Source organism: Columba livia, chromosome 1 (assembly GCF_036013475.1).
Source record: "Columba livia isolate bColLiv1 breed racing homer chromosome 1, bColLiv1.pat.W.v2, whole genome shotgun sequence".
In the NCBI taxonomy this organism is placed as follows: Eukaryota; Metazoa; Chordata; class Aves; order Columbiformes; family Columbidae; genus Columba; species Columba livia.
In genome coordinates, this window is record NC_088602.1 from 91,564,592 (window position 1) to 91,570,802 (window position 6,211).

Here is a 6,211-nt window from a genome sequence, read left to right on the forward strand (position 1 = left end):
ATCCAGACTTAAGCTTTTGGGTAAAATGACAAAAGGTAATTTAAGTACAATACAATGGTTTTGAGCCACATGTCCCCAGGGTGTGTGAGGCCCATAGCCACACAACCTACATCCCACTTCATGTTTTCTGTTAGCTAGGTCTGACAAAAGTCTTAAGATAGAGTAGTAGCAAATACTCAAGAACATGTATGGAATCCAGGCTATGAAAATTTGGGCTTAAGCATGTAAGATAAAATCTACACCAGATCTCAGAGATACATCTGTGCTTTACTCCAGGTCTCTGCTCTATGAAAATATTTAACTATGCACTTAAAGCACAAAAGTAATGTGAGTGGAGTCAGTACGACAGTTCATTTATTTGAACAAAACCATATGCTTCAGTCACTGTTTGGAGCAGAACCTGAAATTGCAGGCCATTGTATTAAGTTTGTCTCTATGCTATTATCCTATCCCTATTCATTTATTTCTGCATATTTAGGGCAGGAGTTTTAGTTATACACAGATATTAAGTACTCTTGGACTAAAAATACTACATTATTTCACGGAATCACAGAATGTTAGGGATTGGAAGGGACCTCAACAGATCATCTAGTCCAATCCCCCCACCAGAGCAGGAACACCTAGGTGAGGTTACACAGGAAGGCGTCCAGGCAGGTTTTGAATGTCTCCAGAGCAGGAGACTCCGCAACCTCCCTGGGCAGCCTGTTCCAGTGCTCTCTCACCCTTACTGAGAAGTTTCTTCTCAAATTTAAATTGAACTTCCTGTGTTCCAGTTTGTACCCATTGCCCCTTGTCTTATATTTGGTTGTCACTGAGAAGATCCTGGCTCCATCCTCATGACACTCACCCTTTATATATTTGTAAACATTAATGAGGTCACCCCTCAGTCTCCTCCAAGCTAAAGAGACCCAGCTCCCTCAGCCTTTCTTCATAAGGGAGATGCTCCACTCCCTTAATCATCTTTGTTGCCCTACGCTGGACCCTCTCCAGCAGTTCCCTGTCCTTCTGGAACTGAGGGGCCTAGAACTGGACACAATATTACAGACGTGGTCTCACCAGGGCAGAGTAGAGGGGAAGGAGAACCTCTCTCGACCTACTGACCACCCCCGCTTCTAATACACCCCAGGATGCCATTGGCCTTCCTGGCCACAAGGGCACAGTGCTGGCTCATGGTCATCCTGCTGTCCACCAGGACCCCCAGGTCCCTTTCCCCTACACTGCTCTCTAATATGTAATTTCCCAACATATACTGGAACCTGGGGTTGTTCCTGCCCAGATGCAGGACTCTACACTTGCCCTTGTTAAATTTCATCAGGTTATTCCCCGCCCAACTCTCCAGCCTGTCCAGGTCCCGCTGGATGGCAGCACAGCCTTCTGGCGTGTCAGCCACCCCTCCCAGCTTAGTGTCATCAGCAAACTTGCTGATAGTACACTCTAGTCCCTCGTCTAAATCGTTAATGAATATATTGAATAATATTGGCTTCAGTACTGACCCTTGAGGCACTCCACTAGATACTGGTCTCCAACTAGACTCTGCCACATTGACCGTGACTCTCTGGCTTCTTCCTTCAGCCAGTTTGCAGTCCACCTCACTACCCGATCATCCAGACCACACTCCCTCAGTTTAGCTGCAAGGCTGCTGTGGGACACTGTGTCAAATGCCTTACTCAAGTCAAGGTAGACCACGTCCACCACTCTGCCATCATTCATTCGTCTTGTTATGTCCTCATAAAAGTCAATGAGGTTGGTCAAGCACGACTTCCCCTTGGTGAAGCCATGTTGATTGCCCCTAATGACCCTCTTATCCCTGATATGCCTTGAGATGGCACCAAGAATAAGTCATTCCGTCAGTTTCCCAGGGATGGAGGTGAGGCTGACCGGTCTATAGTTACCCAAGTCGTCCTCCTTGCCCTTTTTGAAGACTGGAGTGACATTTGCTTTCCTCCAGTCCTCAGGCACCTCTCCCATTTCCCAAGACTTGGCGAAGATGATGGAGAGTGATCCAGCAATGACTTCAGCCAGCTCCCTCAGCACCCGCGGGTGCATCCTATCCGGACCCATGGATTTATGGATGTCCAGATTGCCTAACTGCTCCCTAACCCAGTCCTCATCAACCAAGACAAACTCCTTCATTGTCCTGACTTCCTCTGGGGTCTCAGCAGTACAGGGCTCCCCAGGACAGCCTCCAGCAGAGTAGACGGAGACAAAGAAGGCATTCAGTAACTCTGCCTTCTCTGTGTCTTCTGTCACCAGGGCACCCACCTAGTTCATCAGTGGGCCTACATTGCCTCTGGTGTAAGTTTTATCTGCCACATATCGGAAAAAGCTCTTCCTGTTGTCCTTGACCCCTCTCGCCAGGTTTAATTCTAAGAAGGCCTTAGCTTTCCTAGTTGCCTCCCTACACCCTCTGACAACAGCCTTATATTCTCCCCAAGTGGCCAGCCCCTCCTTCCATGACGTATGAACTCTCCTCTTCCACTTGAGCATACCCAGCAGCTCCCTGTTTAACCACACAGGTCTCCTGTCTCTCTTCCTTGACTTCCTACGTGTCGGGATGCTCTGATCTCGTGCCCGGTAGAAACAGTCCCTGGACACTAACCAACTGTCTTGGGCCCCTTTACCTTCAAGCAGCCTTGCCCATGGGACTTCCCTTATCAGTTGCCTGAAAAGGCCAAAGTTTGCCGTGCTGAAGTCCAGGGTTGCGATTCTGCTTGCTATCCTGTTCCTGCCACATGAGATCCTGAACTCCACCATTTCATGGTTGCTGCAATCAAGGCAGCCCTTATTTCATGGTGCAGATAGACTAAGTCAACTAACAATTGTAAAACTACCAAAGTTTTATGTTTATGCCTCACATGCAGGGCAAAATGGCTCAGCTCTGGTCCATCCTGTTGGTTGTGCACAAGTTTCTCAAAAAAAAATGCACCAAAAAACCAACCGTCCTCCTCCTTGCAAGAACCATTTTTGAAGCCTCCTCGGAGTTCTCTTTTCTGGACACACTACTATTGACTCTGACAGGAATGGTTTGTTTGTGACTTCACAGGTAAAGCTAATGGGCAGATCACAGGTATTGCTATTTCCTTTTAGAGCATTGATCACAGGACAGTTAATTTTCACTGGGCAACTAATAAGCCTGAGATGACAAGGATATTGCTTTAAAGCCTCACCATGGGTAAGAGGACAGTTCAGCCTCTTAAGACAAACATCACAAAGTCATTCTACCAAAGCTGTACACCACATCAAAACTGCAGTTGCATATCCCCTCCCCCAGTATATATATTTAGGATTCTTTCTAAAAAAATGCCCTTTTTGTAGAGTAACTTATGGAGAACTGAAAGCAGAACCACCAATTAGCAAACTTCTGCAGAAAATTAGATGTATCTGAAGGAGGTGAAAGAGGAATCTTGGAGCTTCCCGTATCTGCACATTTTTTCTTCAAACTCCTCCATTTCACATTTCAGATTTCATTTTGTTTTCCTTTATAGCAAAGGACAAGGTTTTCTCTTTGCTATTCATGTCCCTTAGGGTAAAGGTAATTCTGTAATAACTGTAATACATAACTGTGTAATAAAATAATTATAATAATTATACTGTAATAATTCTGTAATATATTATCCTGTTCATAAAAATGTCAGACTGACAATTTTCTGTGCAATTTTTTCTTACGTGTTCTACATCTTTCCTTTTCCTAAACAACACGAACTACTAAGAAGGTTATTAGACTTTCTCACGAGTCCCTGTAGAGGTCTGGGCAGAAATAAGATTGCCGTGTCATTTAGTGTGTTAGTATCTTCTCACATGGGATTTGATCATCATCTAAGACATCAGCCTCCTAACATGTTGTAATTATTCGTTAATTTTGATAGTGAACAGTGGGATACACATGGTAAACTGTGGGACAATAATGTTAATGTCCTCCATCATACCTCAATCAAGCAACTGTTGTGCAACATGGTTTAAAGGTCATTGCATGAAGTATGACTGCTTTACTACTAGCATTAATTTGCATCAATAAATGAGATACAGGTGAAGTGGAAGTGGTCATTCTGTTTATAAATAAAATTGGGTAACAATATTTACATAGAGTCTTTAAATGCCTGTACAATTCTAACCATTTATTACATACGAAAGGTGACACATTGCTTCAAATGAGAAGTTAGATTACACCCATAAATTTACTTCATTGCAGGTTTCTGCAAGCTACAATGTCACTCCAAATGTGACATTGTATGGGGATAGGCAGGAGAAACTACTTGAGTGCGTAAGGGCTTAGACACCACAGCCATGGAGTATCATTGTTGTAGAGGAAGGACAGGCCAAGTGCAATATGAATAGCTGGTCTTCCACAGCAGTTAATTAGGAAAATGACTACAGGCTCTCTTGAAAAAAGATTCTCTGTAGCTGTAATTTATAATGAGGTTACAAGAAAGATACTATCTTCATTCCCTCCCTCACAGTCCTAGTCACAATCCAAATTGGAGCAAAAAGCCTGGATTTTTAATGATGAATGTCTTGAACTTTGCTGCTCCACTAGTCTGGAGCTCCATTAGTAGTGTGCACACCTGCTGAAACTGCAGTTGCAAACCTGCATTTAAGTTTTGTAGTTTATGTATGTATATATACATACTGCTAGAAGAAAAGCCAAGTTGGAGGTGATAGCTGAAGGCTTGAATTTACAGCTTTTCTCCTCCCTGAACTACAGCCAGGGAGCGAGTGGGGAAATGACTCATCACAAGTATTCTTCCCAGTGAGGCAGTAGAGTCTGTGAATAAACACCATTTTCAACCCAAATCCGGTTCCTGTTGTTTTAATAGCCCAGCCCAACACACCACCACCCCAGGCAGAGCAAGGCTGAAGAGGGCTTGCAGAGTAGGTGGGCCACTGCTGAGCACCTTTTGGGAACGGGCCACCTTTTTCAAGAGGCACCTGGCCCCAAAAGAGAATAGTTGACTCCAACCCCTTTCCTGCACTCTTTAGCATTATTACCCCCACTGTTTGAAAAATTTCGTAATTGAAAAGCCAAACTCTGACACCTCCTGGCCAAGTGCTTTCCTTGTTTCCCAGTGTTGAAATCTTGGAATCTGGCTTCAGCATCAGATGGCAGTCAAAATTCTGGATGCAGAAAAAACAGTGAAAAACTTTGAATTTTAGGTTGTTACTCAGTGATTCTGAACAAATTTGACAGTGCACAACGCAGATTTATCTTAATATATTCAGAGAGGACAAGCTCCTAAATTTTTGCAACTCTTTGAGTAATGTCAGTTGAATTCCATTCATCCCTGCAGTAACATCCATTTTTCATCCCTGCAGAAACATTAGTTGCTTACATTCACTTTCAAACAGTAACAGTAACTATCCCGTTGGACAGCCGACCTAACTTAGCAGCACCGCTCTCAGAACTACAACATGTTTTATTCTGTCCACAGAATATACCACCCCCTCCACCCACATGTATAATCACAGGTGTAAGGGTAGCAGCTGTTCTGAATACTGGCAGTAGTTTTGTTGCACCATAAAAGCCTATGTTAAAGGCTTTAACCCAAAGCCAGGAAGTTAACTTTCACTGAGCTTTGTGCTGCAGTGGCTACACTGGAAAGAGTAGCCAAGCTAGACCATGCAAAAGGTGTCTGAGCTGGGCATCCTCACCCCTGGAGACCCTGCGAGTAGAAGGGAGGGCATGTGTTAAGACGCAAAAAAGTCTCTGTGCAGTATTGGTCCTCCTAAAAACCAACCAAACAAACAAAACCCCCCAAAACCACCAAAATCTAAGTTTGTATATTTTTGTTGATTATGCCCCTTCTCCTTCCCTCAACCAAACATGCTACAACTTTGAATCTCTCTGATGTTACTTGAGTATAAACAAATACTCTCTTAGGAACATAAGCAGCATGAATTATTTGTGTCCTCTTCAGTCCAACAAAATACTGAAATCAGTAAAATCTTAAGCACAGAAAATGCCAAATCTGTCACTACTGAAAATAAACCATGTAACTACCAGCATGATAATATTTTGAAATATCTTAACTACCCTTCACGTCATTATATGAAGCCCAGTATTTATCCCATTGCTTTTTCAAAGTAAAGACATTTTTATTCACTCCAAAAATCCATCTTCTAAGGACTTTTTTTCTGACATATTGAAATAGAATAGGCCAGCACACACATCTTCTCCTCTACCACCTTCTCGAAGGAATACAGCTTACCAAGTTGC